At 43.5% G+C, this 27,429-nt stretch overlaps 1 long non-coding RNA gene across 1 annotated transcript; it reads left to right on the top strand.

The window, feature by feature from the left end:
* LOC130357888 (uncharacterized) lies at positions 1-27,429 on the top strand. The gene is made up of 2 exons (XR_008889314.1): positions 1-137; positions 26,788-27,429. It is a non-coding gene; the product is annotated as an uncharacterized LOC130357888 (long non-coding RNA).

Raw genomic sequence — 27,429 nt, forward strand, 5'->3', positions numbered from 1 at the left:
AGTCTTTACGGTATCTACAGCTGGCAAACACTGAGAGCGCGAGCATAGAGGGATTGCTAATCCAGCCAGCCGCGCCGCCAACATCTACAAATACACAGATCAACTATCTACTCACAGACACCCGGAGCCCCCACGAGGTGAGGGTGAGCTGAATACAATCTACTTATCGCTATGTCGGACAATATTATCACTAAGAAATATCGGCCATATATCGCCCTGTACAACACCTTGTCTGGATATTTATCTGTGCCGGAATGTGCGATATAAGGATAAGACAGATATAGATACTCATTGCACCTTATTTCCAAGCCTGGAACTGTTACAGACATTTACTTGGATATAATACAATTATCTGGAGTTATGCACTTTATTGTGGAATCATAAAAGTTACTCCAGTCATTCCGTTTAAGACCAGCTCAGCTGTCATAGACTATTGTATCTAATTAAACTAACTAGTGGCCATAATTGGTGGTATTCTACATATTGGCTATATTTAAGTTAGAGTCCCCCCCCTCCAGTAGGTGTAGGCAACAGTTAGAGTCCCCCCCCCCCCCCAGTAAGTGTAGGCAGCAGAGTTCGAGTTCCCCCCAAGTAGGTGCAGGCAACAGAGTTAGAGTCCCCCCCCCCCCCCAGTAGGTTCAGGCAACAGAGTTAGAGTCCCCCCCCCCCAAAAGGTGTAGGTAGCAGAATTAGAATCCCCCCCCCAAGTAGGTGTGGGCAGGAGAATTAGAGTACCCTCCCCCCCAGTAGTTGTAGGCAGCAGAATTAGAGTTCCCCCCCAGTAGCCCAGTAGGTGTAGGCAGCAGAGGAGTCACACAAGGGGCCTGCGTGTCGCCAAGTCCACTCTGACATCGCGGAGCAGCCGCGATGTCTGAGTACACTGCGCATGTGTGGCTGCTTGTAGCAGCAGATTGCCGCTGCAATCAGGCCAGGGGCGGAGCGAGGCGGGGGAACAGGGGGTGGCAACAGCTGGAGGCACAAAATGGGTCAGGTCACCAGGGGACCTGCAGCGTGAAATACGCTGTGGATCCGTTACGTGTGACCCTACCCTAAAGGTTTTTTTCTCACCTAAGATAGGATATGCCATCACTTGCTGCATGGTTGGCAAACCAACATCTTGGAAATCTAGAATCTCTAGTATACAGCGGTTGGGGTAGAGCTCTCTGCACATTGGCTATTGCAGAGCACCTTTATGAAGAGTACATGTCAAAGATGCTTTAACCTTTTCGTTCTTGACCGCTGGGACCTCCTTGATAAACAATTGATAGCTTAGGTGAAACTGTATAGTTTATTTAGGAGAATACAGTCACTATTGAGGTATTGTAATATATTATGTATTGCAATTTAGTCCCAGTGAGCAAACCTTGGCGATTGTAGCTACTATACATGCATGTGCTGCTTGTACCTGGAGCACATCAGTGTAAACAGACCCTACTTATAGGAACAGTCCTCCAGAGCTAAGCCCAGGGACAAGACTGCCACGCATTATATATTAGAAAGTATGAGTGTGTGCTGTGTTCTCTTCAGTTAAAGGGGTATTCCAGGAAAAAAAAAAATTTTTTTTATATATCAACTGGCTCCAGAAAGTTAAACAGATTTGGAAATTACTTCTATTAAAAAATCTTAATCCTTTCAATATTTATCAGCTGCTGAAGTTGAGTTGTTGTTTTCTGTCTGGCAACAGTGCTCTCTGCTGACATCTCTGCTTGTCTCGGGAACTGCACAGAGTAGAAGAGGTTTGCTATGGGGATTTGCTTTTAAACTGGGTGGTTCCCGAGACACGTGTCATCAGAGAGCACTTAGACAGAAAAGAACAACTCAACTTCAGAAGCTCATAAGTACTGAAAGGATTAAGATTTTTTTAATAGAAGTAATTTACAAATCTGTTTAACTTTCTGGAGCCAGTTGATATATAAAAAAGTTTTTTTTCCTGGATAACCCCTTTGACTTTATGTTGATCCAGAGAGTATGTTGCCTTTCCTCCTGGCCACAATGCAAGCTTTACAACTCTACCTACAGTTCTACCTGCTCTGTGAGACGTTGGCCTTGTTGCACATACTTTACTAAAATATGAATCAAATAAAGTGATAAAAAAAATCAGATCCTGTTTTTTTGCAATAAAAGTAAAAAGCAGTGCTTCCCAACCAGGGTGCCTCCAGCTGTTGCAAAACTACAACTCCCAGTAAGCCCGGACAGCCGAAGGCTGTCCGGGCATGCTGGGCGTTGTAGTTTTGCAACAGCTGGAGGCACCCTGGTTGGGAAGCACTGCCATAAATCAATAACACTGATGCGTTCCTGGTTTATCATGGGCTATAGAGACATTTTCCCTATGTCTTTTGAAATCTAGCAATGAGGCACTACTATATATTTTAAGATAGACAGCCTTTGAACCTTCCAGGTGAACTTTATACTGAAATCTATTTTATTCTGACAAATTAGAGCATTAAGATTAATGCAGGTGGATAGTTTGAGTATGGCCTTAGGTTTCCATTGTGTATATCTCATAGCATCTCTACCCTCTGAAAATTGGATGTCCGCTGATTTTCTGCTGGCATTTGACAGAAGTATATAAATGCTCGAGGATGACAATTACCTGCCGACTGCTACAAATATAAAAATAATAGCAGAAAGCGCCACAATCTTAGATTAATATATTTTGCCTTTACTGTTGCTTGACATTAAGACTCCAAGTCCAGTATACAGTAAAACAATCTTTCTGACAAATATATTAATAATAAAAAGTTTCATGTTATCCAAAGTATTTCCATACCTCTTTGGCTGAATGCTTTATTGTCAGTAATAATATTTGTATGTCTTGCTGTAGGTGCACTGTGGTGTACATTGACGCTTCTATCCTGTGGAATTAGAAATACAGCGGCGAAAGGTCTTACTGTTCCATTTTCCTGATTCCATCATTTCTGTTTTAAAGGGGTACACCGATGTTTGATCACGGGCCGGCAGCAGCAGTGTCAGAAAAACGTAAATTTGGAGCTTCCGTGTTCATGACGTCACGCCAAGCCCCCTCTATTCATGTCTATAGGAAGGGGCATGATGGCTAGTACGTAGCCGTCATACCTCCTTCCATACACATGAATGGAGGGGGCATGACGGTTGTAGTCGACTGTCATCCGACACGGAGCAGAGTTGGCTCTGTGCACGGGATGACTAGGGTGCTGCAGCGGAGATCGAGGGGGTCCCCAGTGGTGGTATGTTTTTTGGTGGAGTACATCTTTAAAGGGGTTATCCAGGAAAAAACTTTTTTTTTATATATCAACTGGCTCCAGAAAGTTAAACAGATTTGTAAATTACTTCTATAAAAAAAATCTTAATCCTTTCAGTACTTATGAGCTTCTGAAGTTAAGGTTGTGCTCTCTGATGACACGTGTCTCGGGAACCGTCCAGTTTAGAAGCAAATCCCCATAGCAAACCTCTTCTAAACGTGGCAGTTCCCGAGACACGTGTCTCTTCGCTGGAAATTCCACCATATTAACTACTACACATAGTAAGATAATTGAGTTTTTGAGTTATGTGTTGATTAAATGCATAAAAGAGGTACTCCCGTGGAAAACTTTTTTTTTTTTTAATCAACTGATGCCAGAAAGTTAAACAGATTTGTAAATTACTTCTATTAAAAAATCTTAATCCTTCCAGTACTTATTAGCTGCTGAATACCACAGAGGAAATTATTTTCTTTTTGGTACACAGAGCTCTCTGCTGACATCATGACCACAGTGTTCTCTGCTGACATCTCTGTCCATTTTAAGAACTGTCCAGAGTAGGAGAAAATCCCCATAGAAAACATATGCTGCTCTGGACAGTTCCTAAAATGGACAGAGATGTCAGCAGAGAGCACTGTGGTCATGATGTCAGCAGAGAGCTCTGTGTTCCAAAAAGAATACCATTTCCTCTGTAGTATTCAGCAACTAATAAGTACTGGAAGGATTAAGATTTTTGTAATAGAAGAAATTTACAAATCTGTTTAACTTTCTGGCACCAGTTGCGCACTTTTTTAAGATTTTTGTAATAGAAGAAATTTACAAATCTGTTTAACTTTCTGGCACCAGTTGCGCACTTTTTTAAGATTTTTGTAATAGGAGAAATTTACAAATCTGTTTAACTTTCTGGCACCAGTTGCGCACTTTTCTCATTTTATCCCGTCCGGGCTGCAAAAAAAAAGAAAACAAACTTTCTCTTACCTGCCAACGAGCCCCCGGAGCTCCGGTACAGGTGTTCGGTCCCCGAGCTGTATTCTTCTTACTTCCTGTTAGCACGGCAGGTCACACGGAGCTTCAGCCTATCACCAGCCGAGGCGGGACATCGCTGCGGCCGGTGATAGGCTGAAGCTCCGTGTGACGTGCCGGGCTAACAGGAAGTAAGAAAAATACAGCCCCGGGACCAAACACCTGTACCGGAGTGTACCGAAGCTCTGGGGGCTCGTTGGCAGGTAAGAGAAAGTTTGTTTTCTAAGTTTGTTTTGTTTTATTGTGGAGCCTGAACGGGATAAAATGAGAAAAGTGCGCACCGGACATGTCCTTTAAAAAAAAAAAAAAAGTTTTCCACGGGAGTACCCCTTTAACCCCTTAAGGACCAAGGACGTACCGGTACGTCCTTGGTCCTGCTCTTCTGATATAACGCGGGGTTACACAGTAACCCCGCGTCATATCATGGCGGGCCCGGCGTCATAGTGAAGCCGGGACCCGCCTCTAATAGCGCGCAGCGCCGATCGCGGCGCCGCGCGCTATTAACCCTTTAGCCGTGCGCTCAAAGCTGAGCCGCGCGGCTAAAAGTGAAAGTGAAAGTTCCCGGCTAGCTCAGTCGAGCTGTTCGGGATAGCCGCGGCTAATCGCGGCATCCCGAACAGCTGACAGGACAGCGGGAGGGCCCCTTCCTGCCTCCTCGCTGTCCGATCGCCGAATGACTGCTCAGTGCCTGAGATCCAGGCCTGAGCAGTCATCCGGCAGAATCGTTGATCACTGGTTTCTTATGAGAAACCAGTGATCAACATAGAAGATCAGTGTGTGCAGTGTTATAGGTCCCTATGGGACCTATAACACTGCAAAAAAAAAGTGAAAAAAAAAAGTGAATAAACATCATTTAACTCCTCCCCTATTAAAAGTTTGAATCACCCCCCTTTTCCAATAAAAAAAAAAACACAGTGTAAATAAAAATAAAAATAAACATATGTGGTATCACCGCGTGCGGAAATGTCCGAATTATAAAAATATATAATTAATTAAACCGCTCGGTCAATGGCGTGCGCGCCATTTAAAAATGAATAAAAAGTGATCAATAAGTCCTATCAATGCAAAAATGGTACCGTTAAAAACTTCAGATCACGGCGCAAAAAGTGAGCGCTCATACCACCCCATACACGGAAAAATAAAAAAGTTATAGGGGTCAGAAGATGACAATTTTAAACGTATTAATTTTCCTGCATGTAGTTATGATTTTTTCCAGAAGTCCGACAAAATCAAACCTATATAAGTAGGGGATCATTTTAATCGTATGGACCTACAGAATACATATCAGGTGTCATTTTTACCGAAAAATGTACTACGTAGAAACGGAAGCCCCCAAAAGTTACAAAACAGCGTTTTTTTTTCAATTTTGTCGCACAATGATTTTTTTTCCCGCTTCACCATAGATTTTTGGGCAAAATGACTAACGTCATTACAAAGTAGAATTGGTGGCGCAAAAAATAAGCCATCATATGGATTTTTAGGTGTAAATTTGAAAGAGTTATGATTTTTTAAAGGCAAGGAGCAAAAAACGAAAATGCAAAAACGGAAAAACCTCCGGTCCTTAAGGGGTTAAGAAAGGAAATGTGCACGAATTAGACAAAACATCATAACATTTAGGATAGATAGATAGTGATAATGAAGGTTTATACTTTTTGTATAAGGTTTAAAGATATTATTTTCATATTATTTTATTTTCATATTTTTTTTATTTGGCATATTTGTATGGCATATTACTTAGGCAAAATGATTAAGTCTCGGTGCATATGATAATTATTATTATGGTTGTATTATTTAAAAGGATATTCTCACCTGCCCTCTCTGCAGGACTACAACTCCCAGCATGCCCTTACAGTAAGGGCATGCTGGGAGTTGCAGTCATGCGGCAAGGCGAGTGACAAGCATATCTCTCACCTGTCTGTGTCACAAGACTACAACTCCCAGCATGTTCTTACTATAAAGGGATGCTGGGAGTTGCAGTCATGCGGCGTGGCAGGTGACAAGCTTGTTACCTATCCGCACATCTCCCGCCCATGCCGCACGACTAAAACTCCCAGTATGTCCTTACTGCAAGGGCATGCTGGGAGTTGTAGTTATGCGGCACGGGCGGCAGGAGATGTACGAGCAGGTGACAAGCTTCCCTGACTTCCTTGTCACCCACCTGCACATCTCCCACCAGCCCGCCGTCGCATGACTACAACTCCCAGCTTGCCCATACAGTGAGGGCATGCTGGGAATTGTAGTCGTGCGGCACGAGCGGGTGACAATAAATGTACTAACCTATTTTCCACGTTTTTTTTCCTTCTCATTTCAGATCCGTGTATCCTGTGGACTACTTTGGATTCAGTGGAATACTACGATGAGCAGCGTTTTTTTTTGTTTAATGTTAATAAAATGGTTAACGAGGGCTTTTTGGGAGTGTTTTTTTTTTTTATAAAAGTTTTTTTAAACGTGTTTTTTTATCTACTTTACAGGCTTAGTAGTGGAAACTGTCTTACAGATGGAATACATTAATAAACCGGGACTTAGCTGTTTTTGGGGCTAACGCTTAGTGTTATTTAGGCTGAGGAGGCCCAGTAACAATGGTCCTTGCCAACCCTGGTAATGTCAGGCTGTTGCTGCTTGGTTGGTATCTGTCTGAGAATGAAAATAGGGGAAACCCTATGCTTTTATATATATATATATATATATATATATATATATATATATATATATATATTTAATTATTTATGAAAAAACGTGTGGGGTTCCCCCTAGTTTCATTTTCAGCCAGATACCAACCAAGCAACAGCAGCCTGATGTTACCAGGGTTGGCGAGTAAAATTCTTACTGGCCCTCCCCAGCCTAAATAACGCCAGCCTGTTACCGCCTAGGCCCAGGAGCGCCATTTTTGACGCTCTGGTCCTGTTGGTACCGGCTCTTCCCAGCACCCCTGTGGCAGTGGGTACCGGGGTAATAATTGAGGGTTAGCGTTAGCTGTTTTTGAGGCTAATGCTAAGCCCAGGCTTAGTAATGGATTCTGTCTATAAGACAGCTTCCACTACTAAGCCTGTAAAGTAAATAAAAAAAAACTTGTTTATAAAACTTTTATTTAAAAAAAACACTCCCCCACAAGCCCTCGGTAACCATTTTATTAATATTAAACAAAACAAAAACAATAGTCATCGTAGTAGTCCACCAAATCTGAAGTAGTCCTCTGCATACACGGATCTGAAAGGAGAAGAAAAAAAAACAAACAAAAAATGGGTTAGTACATTTATGGTCTATTCACACGTACAGTATTGTGCACATATTTGATATGTAGATTTGATGCGCAGGATTTTCTGGTGCAGATTTCAATGTAAACTTAATGACTGAAAACAGCTTCAAATCCTTCACATCAAATCTGTACAGAATACTGTACGTGAGAATAGACCCTTAGGGTGGAAAAAAGTGGTAAAAAAATTGAATAAACACACACACACACACACACATATATATATATATATATATATATATATATATATATATATATGTGTGTATATTGCAAAAAAATTTCACAGCTGTGACTTGAGGTGGGGTTACAAAGTGTTCTGAAGTCATTTATTGGGTTTTGCTTATGTGTGCTAAAAAAATGGTATTCAACAGCAATTTAGTGTTTTTCGCTTATGTAAAGCCAAATTTATCAACCCCTTGTGATAGTATACTAAATGGGTCATACATAAGCAAAACCAAAAGCAAAAAAAATAAAAAATGAATACAGAACTCGCTTACCAAAGCAACGATGATAAATGTCCCTCATAGTGCTGGGGCTGTAGAAAAAAAATGTGAAAAAAATCCACAAGTCCCCTGCAGCTTCCACTGCAACCATTTTGTCTGCTTCCGGTCCTTGCTGGTCCTGTCTTCTGTCAGCTTCCGAGATGAGAGCTTGAAGTAGGACTGCTCGCTCAGACCATTGCTGTCTGGGGAAAGTGTTGTAATGATGATCTGATTCTTACATTCACATTTCATTGCTTTTTCTCAAAAGGAGCAAAAAACACTAAACATTTTAAGAATATGCAGTCACAGAACCGTAAAAGAACATTTATTGAAGCAGAGGAGGTAACAATATGTATGTCAGAATGGAAAGCGACACAAAAACAAAGGCATAGCTGTAAACTATGGACTGAATCAACCACATTTGTTTTTATTGATTTTTTTCACTAAGGCATAGGCAATCTGCTCAGTACCTGTCAGAGATCTTCCAGTACACTGCTGGTTGCTTACCAATGGTATAGCAGGTACCCAGGTGAATATAACTCCTATTGGTGCACTGTGGTGCATACTTTTCCCCCTGGTTTCCATGCATTCATAAGTTATATTAAGTGATTTTAAAAAGATTCATGTTACTTTGGTTACTAAGTGGAGCTTGAGACCTTGGGAGCCACTTTTTGTGGCAGAGCTGCTGTCAGTGTGTTGGATGATATAGACAGGAGCAGTACTCCTGTTTGCCACATTTACTTTACCAAGATTAGCCCTAGCGGCTTTAGTACTGCATTGAGTGCAGAGGGGAATGTGCATACCCTGGCCATTAAGGTTCTGTAAACAAGCGCCAACCACCATGATCAGTGCTTCAGTTCATCAGTTCAGTTCTCAATCCATTAAAGTAGATGATAGAACCAGTCAAGGTCCAGAGATGCATAGTCTATAATGATGTACAGGCCGCCTGCATAGGGTGACCAAATGTAAGGGCCCTATTGCAATGGAGGATTATCAGTCTGTTATTAGCCCAACAGGCTGATACCACCCTATGAAATAGAGCTAGTGATCAGCCTGTAAACATGCAAACAAGCAATCTCCCTGTGTAATAGGATAGGGCCCCACAACTTATTGAGCCTTGTTAAGGTTCTGTAAACAAGCGCCAACCACCATGATCAGTGCTTGTTTACTGTGCAGCATCATTCCCTTTAATAGGACCCCAAGAGTCCCTGAAATATGACCAAATCAGATATTGATATTGGTGAAGCTTGAAGCAGTCAGTGTCTAGGAACTCTAGGACTATCCCGGAAAAAACCCATATAGATTTCTGTTTTATGATGTCCTAAAAGGGTATGTTTACATGGACATTCCGTTGCAGCAGAGTCCCATTGCACTGTTCACACGATGGAGATCCTGATTCCGGCATCCGCAGAAAGAATAAACATGTCTAATCTTTCTTCAGAGTTCGCTCAGAAATGCACTGCCTTCTTTCAGATGGAGGGTTTCCAAGCAGTCCTAGTGCCCGCCAGATAGGGAAAATGTGCAGAATGTCTGCTCCATGTTTTTGGGCGGAATTTCGCACATTTTCTTAACGTGAACATACCTTAAGACTGAAAATTATGAATTAATGCCAACCTGTAAACTAATAAGACACTTTGCCCTCCATGCAGAGCATACCCCCAAGGCCAGTGTAGATAAACACAGCACCTAGGCCAAACAGAGGCAAAACCAAACTACAGGGCTATGTACATCACTAGAGTTGAGCAAACTTTTGAAAATTTTGATTCGGCCGATTCGCTGAATTTTTCAAAAAAATTTGGTTCGATACGAATTTATTCATGGCGGATCTATATTTTTCTGGCCTACAGAGAGCCTCAATAAGGGTGAAGACAACTTTGCTGTGTTCTAACACGCTTATTGAGTGTGCTGGGGTAGTGAAATAATACTGACAGAGCCTGGAAGTGGCATCAGTATGATGAGACCATATAGTGGCAGCCATTTTTTGCACATCTGACAACTGTCACTTTAAACATTAATAACTCTGGAATGCTTTTACTTATCATTCTGATTCCGAGATTGTTTTTTCGTGACATATTCTACTTGAACATAGCGGTAACATTTTGTCGATAATTGCATCCTTTCTTGGTGAAAAATCCCCAAATTTGATGAAAAATTTGAAAATTTTGCATTTTTCTAACTTTGAAGCTCTCTGCTTGTAAGGAAAATGGATATTCCAAATAATTATTTTTATTCACATATACAATATGTCTACTTTATGTTTGCATCATAATATTGACGTGTTTTTACTTTTGAAAGACACCAGAGGGCTTCAAAGTTCAGAAGCAATTTTCCAATTTTTCACAAAATTTCCAAACTCACAATTTTTCAGGGACCAGTTCAGGTTTGAAGTGGATTTGAAGGGTCTTCATCTTAGAAATACCCCACAAATGACCCCATTATAAAAACTACACCCCAAAGTATTCAAAATAACATTCAGTAAGTGTTTTAACCCTTTAGGTGTTTCACAGGAATAGCAGCAAAGTGAAGGAGAAAATTCACAATCTTCATTTTTTACACTCGCATGTTCTTGTAGACCCAATTTTTGCATTTTTACAAGGGGTAAAAGGAGAAAATGTATACTTATATTTGTAGCCCAATTTCTCTTGAGTAAGCACATACCTCATATGTCTATGTAAAGTGTTCGGCGCAGTAGAGGGCTCAGAAGCGAAGGAGCGACAAGGGGATTTTGGAGAGTACGTTTTTCTGAAATGGTTTTTGGGGGGCATGTTGCATTTAGGAAGCCCCTATGGTGCCAGAACAGCAAAAAAAAAAAAAAAAGAAAAACACATGCCATACCATTTTGGAAACTAGACCCCTTGAGGAACATAACAAGGAATAAAGTGAGCCTTAATACCCCACAGGTGTTTCACGACTTTTGCATATGTAAAAAAAAAAAAAAAAAATTTCACTAAAATGTGTGTTTCCCCCCAAATTTCACATTTTTGCAAGGGTTAATAGCAGAAAATACCCCCCAAAATTTGTAACCCCATCTCTTCTGAGTATGGAGGTACCCCATAAGTTGACCTGAAGTGCACTACGGGCGAACTACAATGCTCAGAAAAGAAGGAGTCATATTTGGCTTTTTGAGAGCAAATTTTGCTCGGGGGGCATGTTGCATTTAGGAAGCCCCTATGGTGCCAGGACAGCAAAATAACCCCAACATGGCATACCATTTTGGAAACTAGACCCCTTGAGGAACGTAACAAGGGGTACAGTGAGCATTTACCCCCCCCCCCCCCCCCCACTGGTGTCTGTCAGATCTTTGGAACAGTGAGCTGTACGAAATTTTTAATTTGCACAGCCCACTGTTCCAAAGATCTGTCAGACACTAGTGGGGGGTAAATTCTTACTGCATCCCTCATTACATTCCGTGAGGGGTGTAGTTTCCGAAATGGGGTCGCATGTGGGGTTTTTTTTTTTTGCGTTTGTCAAAACTGCTGTAACAATCAGCCACCCCTGTGCAAATCACCTCAAATGTACTTGGTGCGCTCTCCCTTCTGGGCTTTGTTGTGCGCCCCCAGAGCACTTTGCGCCCACATATGGGGTATCTCCATAGTCGGGAGAAATTGCATTACAAATTTTGGGGGGCTTTTTTCCCTTTTACCTCTTGTCAAAAGGAAAAGTATAGGGCAACACCAGCATGTTAGTGTAAAAATTTTTTTTTTTACACTAACATGCTGGTGTAGACCCCAACTTCACCTTTTCATAAGGGGTTAAAGGAGAAAAAGCCCCCAAAATTTGTAAGGCACTTTCTCCCGAGTACGGCGATACCCCATATGTGTCCTTAAACTGTTGCCTTGAAATACGACAGGGCTCTAAAGTGAGAGCACCATGCGCATTTGAGGCCTGAATTAGGGATTTGCATAGGGGTGGACATAGGGGTATTCTATGCCAGTGATTCCCAAACAGGGTGCCTCCAGCTGTTGCAAAACTCCCAGCATGCTTGGACAGTCAACGGCTGTCCGGCAATACTGGGAGTTGTTGTTTTGCAACAGCTGGAGGCTCCATTTTGGAAACAGTGGCGTACCAGACATTTTTCATTTTTATTGGGGAGTGGAGGGGGGCTTTGTAGGGGTATGTAGTGTTTTTTTACTTTTTATTTTATTTTGTGTTATTGTAGTGTAGTGTAGTGTTTTTAGGGTACAGTCACACAGGGGGGGGGTTATAGTGAGTTTCCCGCTGCGAGTTTGAGCTGCCGCGCAAAATTTGCTGCATCGCAATCTTGCAGCCTGATACTCACTGTAAGCCCCCTGCCCATGTGAATGTACCCTGTACATTCACAGGGGGGGGGGGGGACCTCCAGCTGTTGCAAAACTACAACTCCCAGCATGCACAGTCTATCAGTGCATGCTGGTAGTTATAGTTTTGCAACAGCTGGAGGCACACGGGTTGGGAAACACTGAATTAGGAAACAGACAATGTTTCCCAACCAGTGTGCCTCCAGTTGTTGCAAAGCCACTACTCCCAAACATTCTCAGGCATGCTGGAAGTAGTAGTTCGGCAACATCTTTTGAGCCAGATGTTGCCGAACTACAACTCCCAGCATGCTTGGAGTTGTAGTTTTGCAACATCTGGAGGACTACAGTTTGCAGACCACTAATACAGTGGTTCCCAATCTGTGGCCTTCCAGATGTTGCAAAACTACAACTCCCAGTATGCCAAAACTGTCCAGGCATGCTGGGAGTTGTAGTTCTGCAACATCTGAAGGGCCAGATGTTACAGAACTACAACTCCCAGCATGCCTGGACAGTAAGGGCATGCTGAGGATGTGTAGTTTTGCAACATCTGGAAGGGCACAGTGGTCTCCAAACTGTGGACCTCCAGATTTTGCAACTCCCAGCATGCCCAGACGCCAAGGGTTGTCTGGGCATGCTGGGAGTTGTAGTATACAGGGTCCCATTACAGCAATGCATGTCGCTTTACGGCGACGTGCATTGCTGTAAAGGGCCCAACTGCGGCTGAATAGGAACTCACCTGTCGCCGCCGCCGTCTTCATCGCCGGGATCCCGGTCTTCAGGGACAAGGTAAGTACCGGGGCCGGGCCCCAGCACTCCCCCGTCCCCCGCCGCGTCCTCCGGTCTTCCTCCCGTCCTCTCCGGACTTCCAGGGGCTGGGCAGGTCTGGAGGAAGTAAACGCCCCCCCCCCCCCCCTGCGATTGGTTGTTTAGCTAACCTACGGATCGCAGGGGATAGGAGGAGGTGGCAGGCTTGCCACCTCGCTCCTAGCCTTCAGCATGGTCCTGGCTGTCTGTGACAACTGGGATCATGCAAAATTACCGGGCGGTCGGGTCCCAGAGACCCGATCAGCCCGGTATCGCCGCAGATCGCAGGGGCAATTTCCCTTGCGATTTGCGTTGATCACCGACATGGGGGGCCTACATGGCCCCCCTCGGTGTTTGCCTTGGATGCCTGCTGAAGCATTTCAGGAGGCATCCGCTTCCGATCCCCGCCCGGCGCGCGGCAGGGGCCGGAATTCTCCATGACGTACGCGTACATCATGGGTCCTTAAGTACCAGGTTGTCATGACGTATGTGTACGTCAAGGGTCCTTAAGGGGTTAAAAGATGAATTCTGAAATTTAAACTGAAGATTTTGGATAGCTAGTGCTACCATAACAAAGTGTTTATTCCCAGACACAGGCCCAGCAGCATCAGTAAACCATATATTGGCTGAATGACACAGTCTGGAGGTGGCTGAAGCATGAAGAGACCATATAGTGTCTGGATGGCACAGTCTGGAGTTGGCAGCATGAGTAGACACTAGGGCTTCACAATTCCTAAGATTAAAAGATGAATTCTGACATTTAAACTGAAGATTTTGGGTAGCTAGTGCTTCAAATGCACAGTATGTCAGTTAAGTCCCAAATTAGAAAGTTTTATATATAAAATGCCCATGAAGTTCAGAACTCCATACAACTCTTCTTCATCGCTAGCAGCATGCCAACTATATACTTTTCATGAAGTGAGGGACTTTAAAAGACATAACTCACGTTTCTTGAAATGGAAAATTCTTCCGACTTTATTTTCTTAATCCATATTGCACAATGGTTAGTCTCACAGGACTTCATCTTAGATTATAAACAGTGGAAAACAGTAGCATTTTCAGTATGTTCACCAGTCATGTCACAAAGTCTCAGGGGCAGACCCCCTTATTCATGCACACTGACTGCTGGGAACTCGAACTCCTAAAAGGAACGTATACAGGTGTTCTTAATTAGTTAAGTTTCATACAATGTAAACCTGCACTTATATTTACGATTATTTGAACTTCTAAAAACAACCTGATAGAACCTATAAAAATGCATTGAAGCTGCAAGCTCATTCATACCTTTCGGTATTAATGTTTCAAGTTCAATCCAAAACGTCTTGTGCTGCAGCAGGCGTTTTCGATTCAGATTTTCATTAGTGGTAACAGTAACCTGTTCCAAAATTTGCCAACGTAGTTTGGATATTTGATGACATTGTTCTTTAAAGTGCCATGCAACTGTTGTTTCACCATATTTGTTAGATGTGGTAATAATTATATCTTCATACTCTTTTTTTCAGAGCTTTCCGAATCGCAGCTCTATGTTCATTAATGCGTATTTTTACATTTCTGGATGTTTGCCCTATGTAACATTTGCCGCAAGGGCATTTTAATAAATATATTACATTGTTCAAGTTGCAAGTATGAAAGCCCCGAATTTGAATTTTATGCCCTTTCGTGGGGTGATGAATAAAGTCTCCTTTAATTATACTGTTGCAATTAATACATGACAAACATGCAAATGTGCCCTGTCTGCGTGATGACATAAAAGTTTGCCTATCTTTCTTCTTCTCTGCAATATCACTCTTTATTAATTTGTCACCTAATGATTTTCCTTTCTTGTGTACGTACATCGGTGGATTTTTAAAAAAGTGTACCATACTTTTGATCAGCTTTTAATAGACTCCAATATTTCCTTATTGTTTTTTTTTTTTATAAGGTTACGTCCATAACAAAATGTTTATTCCCAGACACAGGCCCAGCAGCATCAGTAAACCATATATTGGCTGAATGACACAGCCTGGAGGTGGCTGAAGCATGAGGGGACCATATAGTGTCTGAATGCCACAGCCTGGAGTTGGCAGCAGCATGAGTAGACACTAGGGCTTCACAATCCCTAAGATTAAAAGATGAATTCAGAAATGTAAACTGAAGATTTAGGGTAGCTAGTGCTACCATAAAATATTTTTAGGCCCAGACCCAGGCCCAGCAGAATCACCAAACCATATATTGGCTGAATGACACAGCCTGGAGTTGGCTGAAGCACGAGGAGACCATATAGTATCTTAACGGCACAGCCAGGAGTTGGCAGAAGCATGAGGAGACCATTGAGATTAAGGATTTTTAAATTTAAAGGGGTATTCCAGGATTTTTTTTTATTTGACTATGCTACAGGGGCTGTGAAGTTAGTGTAGTTCATAATATAGTGTATGTCACTGTGTGTGACAGTTTTCTCACAATTCTTCTGTGATTTTCACCCCACTATTTATTTTTACCAGCATACAAAATGACTGTTGTCTCGGATTTTCCCAGCTTGCAATGTGGCCGAGACCTGACTCACTAGTCAGCTGATGACAGGGAGCCTGTCTGCTTCAATGGGTGGAGGGATCAATCTGCAACTAATGCAACAGCTGCATGCACCCTGATTGAAAACCACAGGTCTTTTGTTTCAATGGGTGGGGTGGCTGATGTGTGGGAGGGAGGAAAATGTCATTGTGGGATTTGTAGTAAAAAAAACATAAGTCAACCAGGAAATACAAGTTCACAAAAAGCTAGCCACAGTATTATGGTAATCTCACAACATAGCCATTTAGCCCCAAGACAAGCGCAGATCATTCCTAAGCATGTCCAATACTGTCTGCCAGGTACATACTAAAATCACCTTATGGTGGATAACCCCCTTTAAATGTAAGATTTTGAACTTGATATTAAGGATTTTGAAATTGAACTTTCAAAATCGAAATGAAATTGAACTGTCCCGGGCCCCGGTGTGTGGGTACAAAGGACCAAATCTAACAAGGAGTCACATGGAAGCACAATGGAGGTGGCATCAGTAGGAGGAGACCATATAGTGGCTGCCTGGAGTTTGTGGCACCATGAAGAGACCATAAAGTGGTAAAATGGCAAAGCCTGGAGGTGGCTGACGCATGAGGAGACCATGTAGTGTCTGAATGGCACAGCCTGGAGTTGGCTGAAGCATGAGAAGAGACCATAAAGTGGCTGAATGACACAGCCTGGAGGTGGCTGACGCATGAGGAGACCATATAGTGTCTGAATGGCACAGCCTGGAGTTGGCGTCAGATGAGGAGACAATAGGGCCTCGCAATCTCTATGAATAAAAGATGAATTTTGAAATTTCCATTGAAGATGTATGGTACCTAGTGCTACCATAAACATATATAGGTAATGTTCTAGGCCCTGCAGCATCACTAAACCATGTAGTTGCTGAATGACACAGACTGAAGCTAGCTGAAGCATCAGTAAACCATGTATTGGATGAATGGCACAGCCTGGAGGTGGCCGAAGCATGAGGAGACCATATAGGGGCCGAATGAAACAGCCTGGAGTTGGTTGAAGCATGAGAAGAGACCATATAGTTGCTGAATGAGACAGCTTGGAGGAGGCGGCAGCAGCAGCATCAGGAGTCCTGAAAGTGACCCGGTGCGGTGGGTGGCAATACCCAGTGATGAAGGTGGGTGAAAAAAGGTCTGATGGGGAGGAATGTCTGTAACTGGGGAGCAGCGCCTTAAATCTGTTTGGCACTAGCCATATTTGTGAAGTGTTGGTGTGGCACCATGGTCAATCTACTCTCATGCATCAGGCATTGGTGGTTGGAAATCCTGGCTGATCCATGCCTGATTCATCTTCACAAAGGTCAGTCTCTCCACATTTTTCGTGGACAGACGAGTTCTCCTTGGGGTGACTATGGCCCGCGCCGCACTAAACACCCTCTCAGATCTTCAAGGTGTGTTGGCATGGGCATGTCATGGTAAGCCACCACCTGTTGGTTCAGGTCCTGCTCCAGGTGTACCTTCTGCTGATGAGTGGCTTCACTATGTGGGTGAAGAAAGATACTCATCAGCGACTGAAGACTCAGGCTGCTGATGGAGCCATGGCAGTGGAAGGTGAGCGCAGGGGGCCCCTCGATTCAGACCTGCGGGAGAATGGACGATGGCCCCGATAGGCATCGGCCAACTGACTACATAGGATTCCTCTGCTCATTTTGTTCTCCCTCTCAGGGGGCATAAAAAAGGCCCCTATTTTGTGGCGGTAGCGAGGGTCCAATATGGTGGAGATCCAGAAGTCATCCCGCTGCTGTATGGTGACAATTCGGCTGTCACTACGCAAGCAAGTGAGCATGCGTCGTGCCATTTGTGCAAGTGACTTGGAGGGACTCCCTGCCTCCATCTCCACTGCACACTGCCACAGTGTGTCTGTGTCCTCTGTCTCGCGTTCCTCATAACCCTCTAGCTCCTCTGGCTTCTACTGCTCCTCCAGATTACTAGAAAAACCACCAATTTGGCGAAACCTAAACTGTGCTCCACTCCGCCATCTCCAGGAATCCCTGTTCCACTACCTCCCGGGAAGGTAGGCTGTCGCAAAGCAGGAGGTCTCCCCCGGGCACATTTGGCTCCAGAATTTCCACTTCTGCCACCATACTTACTGCCAACCATGATACCATCTTGCTGGCTCAGCTGCTGCCTCACTGGCAACCTGCAACTCTTTTCTCCTGATTATGATGAAGCCCCTTCTGCACCCGGCTCCCAATTGCGATCGGCTTCATCATCATAAACAAGTGTCTGCAAGTCACTGATGTCCTCCTCAGGTTCCTCAACAGTGTCTGCTTCAGGACCCTGAACCCTGGCAACACCGCCTCCCACGTCACTTTCCTCATCACTACTTGCCTGCTTAGCGGGGTAAGCGGCAGATGTCCCCTCCACTTCTTGGCTGGGCAGTAGCTGCTGACTGTCCTCCATTAGATCGTCCTCACTGAATAGTGGAGCTGAACCCACATCATAAAATACTACTTTAGGGGAGGGAACAGACAGAGGGATTGGGAGGACAGAGACTGCTCTTGGGCCATGCCGACTGGGGGTTGTGTCTGAGGAACCCACCGACTGTTGACTGGGGTGTCAGATGTCCCTTGTGATGAAGTGAATGACAATGTTAGCCAATCGACAACTGCAGATGGGTTGCTGGTCGAGACACACCCGCTAGCTGATAACAGGAGCTCAGGTCTCTTGCTGGGACTACTGCTGTCACTCGCCCCTAGTCTGCTGTGACCTCTGACTGAAGGATTTAGGCTTCTGCCACTCCTCTGTGCACATTCTGGCACTTCTCTGCCTGACATACTAAGTGCGTATATGAGGGGAGTTCAATACGCTTCATTACGCTTAAAACAGTATTTGTCTAGAACAGCAGCAGGTGTGCACTTTTGGCTGGCCTTTCACAGTATCTAGGCCCAAAATAGTACACGATGTAGGTATGTGGTATGCACTGATCAGGGCAGAACAATGCTCTACAGTACACTTAAAAAAGTATCTGAGTATAACACCAGCCGGTGAGTACTTTTGCATGGACTTTCACAGTATGTAGGCCCTTGACAGATTAACAGGTAAAAAATAGTACACTACTTAGGCTGCTTTCACACTATAAAATTCATCCGTTAAAAGATCCGTTAGAAATGTTCGGTAGAAAAGCTTTAAAAAAGGATGTTAAATGTCTGTTTCAAAATCCCATTAAAGTTTATGTGATTTTTTGATTATCCGTTATGACCCGTTAAAGTCCGTCATGACTAATGGACGTTAGTTGTGACGGAAGAATTAACGGAACATGCACTAATTTTTCTTCCGTCACAAGAGTCTGTTCCATGATGGGGGTTGTAGGACAGGGGCTGAGGGATTGATCACACCGGGTTTCACTTCTGAGACCCGATGCAATTAGAAGTTATTAAGCAGGGGAGCGGGCGGCAAGCTCCACAGCCCTGCAATGTATGGTGTGTTTTAACATACATCGCAGGGTTGCGGACCATGCCGCCTGCTCCCCTGCTTAATAACTTCTGATCGCAACAGGTCTCAGAAGTGAAACCCAGTGCGATCAATCCCTCAGCCCCTGTACTACAACCCCCATCATGGAACAGACACTGTTCCATGATGGGTGTAGTAGTACAAACACTAATGTAGCCTCCCCATACGTCTGCAGACTCCCGCAGCCAGGGAAGTATTACTCCCAACATGGAATGAAGTCTGTTCCATGATGGGAGTAGTAGTAGTCCCAGCTGTGGGAGTCTGTAGGCAGATACATGAGGGATGTTATAACGGGTCTTGATGGATGAGTATTTATTCAGCCGTTAGCACCCGTTACTTCATCCATTATTATACATCCATTTTTACACAGAAAATTGACGTTTAATAACGGAAGAATGCTCATAATGTGAAAGGAGCCATAGATGTAGTTATGTGGTATCAGGGATGCACTTATGAGGGCAGAAAAATGCGGTACAGTACACTTAAAAAAGTATCAGTAAAACACCAGCTGGTGATTACTTTGGCATGGACTTTCTCAGTATGTAGGCCCTTAACAGATTAACAGGTACAAAATAGTACACTAGTTAGATGTACGTATGCGGTATGCACTTATGAGGGTAGAAAAATGTGCTACAGTATGCCTAAAAACTCTGTATTTTTGTAAAACACCAGCCGGTGATTACTTTTGTCTGTCCTTTCACAGTATGTAGGCCCTTGACAGATTAACAGGTACAAAATAGTGCACTACTTAGATGTACGTATGCGGTATGCACTTATGAGGGCAGAAAAATCCCCTTTAATAAAAAAATTTTTGTAAAACACCAGCAGTACACAACAGTGCTGCAGCCAAAAAGTTACAGTGATTTGATTCGTCACAAACTTCTCGGCAGTTGCTGCCTTTAGCCTGCATAAATTAGTTCAGCTTTCAGGTGCTCCGGTGGGCTGGTAAAGGTCTCTCTCCTAGGACTTTATCCACCTTTTTCAGCCCACCGGAGCACCTGAAAGCTGAACTAATTTATGCAGGATAAAGTCAGCGACTGCCGAGCCGCGAGGTTCGTGACAAATCAAATTGCTGTAACTTCGCTCATCTCTAGCTGTAACCCTTGAGAATGTAGAAACTGCTCTCTTGCTTACATGAAGCAATGCTTGCTGTCTTTAATAGATTATCCTAGTGATCCGTTCCTTGGATGTCAAATGCAATATGTATTAATCCTAGCTGAGACTCTAAAGACAAGCTTTAAATTTATGTCGTTCTACTATCAATAAAATCATTTTGATCCAAGATATCCAAGATTTGCACGTTCAGGGTAAAAAATAACATATCCTTATGTATTTGCATACTGACTAAAATGATATTGATAGTCGGGAACATTTTCCTATGTAGACATTACTCTCTCTTCCTGGTTGAGTTTCACAAGGTACTTTATGACATAATAGACACAAATCAGAAATAAGAGCTCATATTTTTTCCGCAGCATTTGCACTTATTTTTTTTTTCCCCAGTGAAACAATAGTGTGCTCGTAACTTTCCGGATATTGTCTCCAGAAGGTGACAGATTAGAGAGAAGATTTAGAGATCCAGTTCATTTTGTGATGATGTAGACATTTTACCAGTCTTCCGCCTAAGAATGGGGTTATACAGAGTACAGAAATAGTTATCCGATTTGCAATAAGACATGGGCTCAGTAACGACGACTAATTAATTGACTCTCTTCATTTCTCAGTCATTATCTGCATTGTGCAGCAGTCAGCTCTCCTGCCCCAGATTTACATTCTGTCTTCTCTAATGATCCGCTCCATCCAACCTACGCTAAGCCCGCGGACCCCATTACAATACTCAGCAACAAAGGGGCAATATTCAGAGAGAATACTTGTCAGAGGGATAAAAGGGTGTATGCACCTGACCACATTGATCAGATAATCTAACAAACCTGAAGAAGAAATCTACTCACAATTTATGGCTCAATCAATGTGGATATATAACGCGCATTATCCTGTAAGCACACTCACAATCCTTCTATGTATTGACTACATTCTTCACTTTACCCTATGACTTGAAATGTATGGAACCCAAGCAACAAACAACCTTGATGCATGATCATACAATATTCTATGTTTGAAAATGTCAAATATTCAAATGCTAAGACACAAAAAGAGTTATTTTCCATCCATGCCTGGGGTATTTCTGTACTGAAGGATTTTAATTTTTCTTTGTAAAGCATTTGCTGTATGGAATATCTATTTTAAAGGGGTACTCTGGCGCTAAGACATCTTATCCCCTATCCAAAGGATAGGGGATAAGATGCCTGATCGCGGGGGTCCCGCCGCTGGGGTCCCCCGTGATCTTCCATGCCGCACCCCGTGTGAATCGGTCCCTGGAGCATGTTCGCTCCTGGTCTGATTACTGGCGATCACGGGTACGGAGCATAGTGATGTCACGGCTCCGCCCCCGTGTGACGTCACGCTCGGCTCCCTCAATGCAAGCCTATGGGAGGGGGTGTGACAGCTGTCACGCCCCTCCAATAGACTTGCATTGAGGGGGCGGAGCGTGACATCAAACGGGGCGGAGCCGTGACGTCACTATGCTCCGTCCTCGTGGTCGAGATGGACTAAGCCTGAGGACCTCCAGCGATTCCGGAAGTTGCTAAAGGTGGGTGCTGCATGGTAGATCTCGGGGGTCCCCAGCGGCGGGAGCCCCGCGATCTGACTTCTTATCCCCTATGCTTTGGATAGGGGATAAGAAGTCTAGGGGTGGAGTACCTCTTTAAAACACAATGTTTCAGGGGTTGTCTAGGAATAGAAAAACACAGCTAATTTCTTTCAAAAACAGCTCCACGTCTGTCTCCAGGTTGGGTGTGGTATTACAACTTGGCTCCATTCACTTCAATGAAACTGAGCTGCAGAACCACACCCAACCTGGAGACAGACAGGGAGTGGTTTTTAAAAAGGAAGTAGCTCTGTTTTTCTATTCCTGGATAATCCCTTTGATCCAATGGGATGACTGTATCACATGCGCTACTCGATTAAGAAGAAGGAGATCATTCTAGTGGTCTAAATCTATACATGTACAGGTTGAGATAAATAAAGTTTCCTGTCATTGCTGGGCGCCATGTTATGTTTTTAGAGGACTCGAGAGAAGCCTTATTCTTTTTAAGGAAATATTAAAATCAGACTTCCAGGATCGATGGTTTAAACAGTGGAAAGTGTGTTCATGAAACCACAAGAAACTTACAGATAAATCTGATGTGCATAGCGTCCAGAAAAGTTATTTGACACAATCCTGATTTCCTTTATTAAAGAATATATTTCACAGGAGATGGTTTAACATCCCAAACCAAAATCTCATATTCGAATATGAGAATCTTGTGATAAAATATTTTGTCCCACATTAACGGAAGTATTGCTTGAACGTAAACTACCTGAAATTCTGTTGTTTTTTTGCACATAGCATGTAGAGTACGGTTTTCCAACCAGGGGCCTCCAGCTGTTGCAAAAATACAACTCTCAGCATTTGGCTGTCCAGGCATGCTGGGAGTTGTACAGGGTGGGCCATTTATATGGATACACCTTAATAAAATAGGAATGGTTGGTGATATTAACTTCCTGTTTGTGGCACATTAGTATATGTGAGGGGGGGGAAACTTTTCAAGATGGGTGGTGACCATGGTGGCCATTTTCAAGTCGGCCATTTTGAATCCAACTTTTGTTTTTTCAATAGGAAGAGGGTCATGTGACACATCAATTTCACAAGAAAAACAATGATGTGCTTGGTTTTAACGTAACTTTATTCATTCATGAGTTATTTACAAGTTTCTGACCACTTATAAAATGTGTTCAATGTGCTGCCCATTGTGTTGGATTGTCAATGCAACCCTCTGTCACGATCACACCCTATCGGTCCAGCCAAGACACTAGAGAGAGTGTGATGTGCAAGAGTTAAAGCCGCCAGACCTCTGGGTATCCTCTACTAGTCCCAGCAAGTCACCAAATTAACCCTTAGATAAACGTGTCTCACCCGAGCTGCCTTCAGAAAGGTGAGCTCATACATTTAGAGATCAAAGACCAGAGCTGATTAATTAAACATTTATTCTGATAAAAGGTATCACAGTGCTATGCATAAAAATAAACAAATGACATACAGTTATAAGAATATATATAAGAGTTTAGCAAGACAAGTTCAGAAAGCAAAAATGAAGTTCTTACAGCACGATGATATTAGCAGTCCATGAGAGAGAGAGTGAGGTTCCAGCTTTTCTTAGGATGGTCTTGTCAGCTTGTTCCACAGCATTGAACTCCCAACTTTTAGTCTAGCATTGTTTAAATATATCATAACTGCTTTCTTTGGAGGGAGACTCCATTCCCCCCTCCCCTCTGATCCCACCAGGGGGTCTACTCTCTTCTTGGCCCCTTATCTGTTTGATTATATGATGGGACCAGAGTGCAGACTTCAAAGAAGATGTAAACACACAGCCAGACCCCCAATAAACTGCAATACACAAAAGAACACACCGTCTGAATGACCCCTCACCCATGTCCTGGACAAGCCATCACACACAGTTATAATTATAATACACATATAGGATTTTAATAATCAGGCCTTGGGCCTGACATATATGTTCCCCATTAGGTCATTAGGACCTGTGATGATGTCACTATTATGTGACCATCATGTGACTGTGAAGGATAGATGTAATAGTGGTTGAAGGACCGGTGTGATGCTGTGGAGGAGCTGAGCTGGAGTGGAGGCCGCATGTCACCCCAGTAGTAAGGAGATTACATGAGGAGGAGGTTTGTTACAGTTTGTCACCCCAGTAGTAAGGAGATTACATGAGGAGGAGGTTTGTTACAGTGTGTCACCCCAGTAGTAAGGAGATTACATGAGGAGGAGGTTTGTTACAGTGTGTCATCCCAGTAATAAGGAAATTACATGAGGAGGAGGTTTGTTACAGTGTATCACCCCAGTAGTAAGGAGATGACATGAGGAGGAGGTTTGTTACAGTGTGTCACCCCAGTAGTAAGGAGATTACATGAGGAGGGGTTTGTTACAGTGTGTCACCGCAGTAGTAAGATTACATGAGATGGAGGTTTGTTACAGTGTGTCACCCCAGTAGTAAGGAGATTACATGAGGTGGAGGTATGTTACAGTGTGTCACCCCAGTAGTAAGGAGATTACATAAGGAGGGGTTTGTTACAGCATGTCACCCCAGTAGTAAGGAGATTACATGAGGAGGAGGTTTGTTACAGTGTGTCACCCCAGTTGTAAGGAGATTACATGAGGAGGAGTTTTGTTACAGCATGTCACCCCAGTAGTAAGGGGATTACATAAGGAGGAGGTTTGTTACAGTGTGTCATCCCAGTAGTAAGGAGATTACATGAGGAGGAGGTTTGTTACAGTGTGTCACCCCAGTAGTTAGGTGATGACATGAGGAGGTTTGTTACAGTGTGTCATCCCAGTAATAAGGAAATTACATGAGGAGGAGGTTTGTTACAGTGTGTCACCCCAGTAGTAAGGAGATTACATGAGGAGGGGTTTGTTACAGTGTGTCACCCCAGTAGTAAGGAGATTACATGAGATGGAGGTATGTTACAGTGTGTCACCCCAGTAGTAAGGAGATTACATGAGGAGGGGTTCGTTACAGCATGTCACCCCAGTAATAAGGAGATTACATGAGGTGGAGGTGTGTTTCAGTGTGTCACCCAAGTAGTAAGGAGATTACATGAGGAGGGGTTTGTTACAGCATGTCACCCCAGTAGTAAGGAGATTACATGAGGAGGTTTGTTACAGTGTGTCCCCCCCAGTAGTAAGGAGATTACATGAGGAGGAGGTTTGTTACAGCGTGTCATCCCAGTAGTAAGGTGATTACATGAGGAGGGGGTTTGTTACAGTGTGTCATTCCAGTAGTAAGGATATTAAATGAGGAGGAGGTTTGTTACAGTGTGTCACCCCAGTAGTAAGGTGATTAGAAGTAGAGGGGGTTTGTTACAGTGTGTCACCCCAGTAGTAAGGAGATTACATGAGGAGGAGGTTTGTTACAGTGTGTCACCCCAGTAGCAAGGAGATTACATGAGGAGGAGGTTTGTTAACATGTTTCACCCCAGTAGTAAGGAGATTACATGAGGAGGGGGTTTGCTATATTGTGTAACCCCAGTAGTAAGGAGATTGCATGAGGAGGGGGGTTTGTTACAGTGTGCCACCCCAGTAGTAAGGAGATTACATGAGGAGGAGGTTTGTTACAGTGTGTCACCCCAGTAGTAAGGAGATTACATTAGGAGGAGGTTTGTTACAGTGTGTCACCCCAGTAGTAAGGAGATTACATGAGGAGGGGTTTGTTACAGCATGTCACCCCAGTAGTAAGGTGATTACATGAGGAGGAGGTTTGTTACAGTGTGTCACCCCAGTACTAAGGAGATTACATGAGGAGGAGGTTTGTTACAGTGTGTCAGCCCAGTATTAAGGAGATTACATGAGGAGGAGGTTTGTTACAGTGTGTAACCCCAGTAGTAAGGAGATTACAAGAGGAGGGGGTTTGTTACAGTGTGTCACCCCAGTAGTAAGGAGATTACATGAGGAGGAGGTTTGCTACAGTGTGTCACCCCAGTAGTAAGGAGATTACATGAAGAGGGGGGTTTGTTACAGTGTGCCACCCCAGTAGTAAGGAGATTACATGAGGAGGAGGTTTGTTGCAGTGTGTCACCCCAGTAGTAAGGAGATTACATGAGGAGAAGGTTTGTTGCAGTGTGCCACCCCAGTAGTAAGGAGATTACATGGGGAGGAGGTTTGTTGCAGTGTGTCACCCAAGTAGTAAGGAGATTACATGAGGAGGAGGTTTGTTACAGTGTGTCACCCCAGTAGTAAGGAGATTACATGAGGAGGAGGTTTGTTGCAGTGTGTCACCCCAGTAGTAAGGAGATTACATGAGGAGGAGGTTTGTTGCAGTGTGTCACCCCAGTAGTAAGGAGATTACATAGAGAACACTATAATTACATCCTAATAAAGACGCTCGGCACAGACATTGAGGCTCTTGTAGTTCTAAGAAAACCTTCCGTTCCCTGCTGGTGACCGCGGAGGCTTAAAAGCCATTATAGAACACGTCAGTCCGCCATGGAATTTACCAAAACTCAATTAAAATCTGTGGTAAAAAATTTCAGGGGACCATTTATGAACACACGCGACTTTGTTTATTTTTTTTGTCTATGTGGTGCACTAGTGTACGCCAGGCACGGCTGATCCTCCTTTATCAGGGGGTCTGAGCTTTTTGATAAACACAGGGAAAAAAGAAAATGCCAAAGAAGCAAAAGGCCTATAAAAATACACAATGGGGAGATTTATGAAAACCTGCGCTGAAGAAATGTTGGCCAGTTGCCCATAGCAACCAATCAGATCGATTCTTTCAGTTTTCAGAGGCCTTGTTAAAAATGAAAGAAGCAATTTGATTGGTTGCTATGGGCGACTGCTACACTTTTCCTCTTCACAGGTTTAGATAAATCTCCCCCATTGTTTGTTGGGAAAAAAAATTGCCACAAAGACAGAATCTTAAGAGTAAAAACGGAGAGGGCAGTTTTTGTGTTTTCTTCTTTTTTTTAGGGGGGGGGGGGGGGGGCAAAAAAAGCTCTAAACAAAAATTGCGTCTGTTCCTAGGCCAAGGTTAGGATTCAACACAAGTTATGTGTGGCATTTTTCGAAATTCACATTGCTTTATTTTTGGCTTTATTTCTGTCCAGCAAAACTACAATTGTCCAGTAAAAACAGCCATGCACAATATGTTAAAAAGCTTTCCAGATTTCAGCCAATCAGAGAGCAGCACTGCCCAAATAGAACTCCCTGGAGCAGCAGCGTCACACATGTGATGTCATAACCACTGTCCACCAGAGAGTAGCACTGGGCAGAAATAACACGGCTCCTGCTCATTCTCCATCAGTGAGGGGCCGATGCTGGACACTGTAGGGACCCGGGAATGCAGATTCATACACAGGTTTGGTTAGTGTCGTTCCATGTACATTTCTATAATAAACATGGAAATCATCTTTCTTTTCTTTTGTTTTTCTATCTTTGATGCAGTATTTCCAGGATGAGGAGTCGCATTTCCGGACCTACAGCAAGAAGTTGGATGAAGACATAACCCCTGGAATCACGCACATACACAGACACATTTGCCCAAATTCTAGAGGTAACCTCCTTTAGTATGCCCAGAGGAAGGGCAGTACAGTAGCCATGGATTCCCTACAGGTTTCCTCCCCTCTGGAGGTTTTTCCTGTCCTGAGTTAGTTACTGTATGCTCTTTGTGAGTGATGGGAGGTTACAAAAAATCCCTACACAAACATTGTAATAAATAATAAATAAACTTTCCCCTTTTTTAAACTGTT

This window comes from Hyla sarda, chromosome 2 (assembly GCF_029499605.1).
Source record: "Hyla sarda isolate aHylSar1 chromosome 2, aHylSar1.hap1, whole genome shotgun sequence".
Taxonomy (NCBI): Eukaryota; Metazoa; Chordata; class Amphibia; order Anura; family Hylidae; genus Hyla; species Hyla sarda.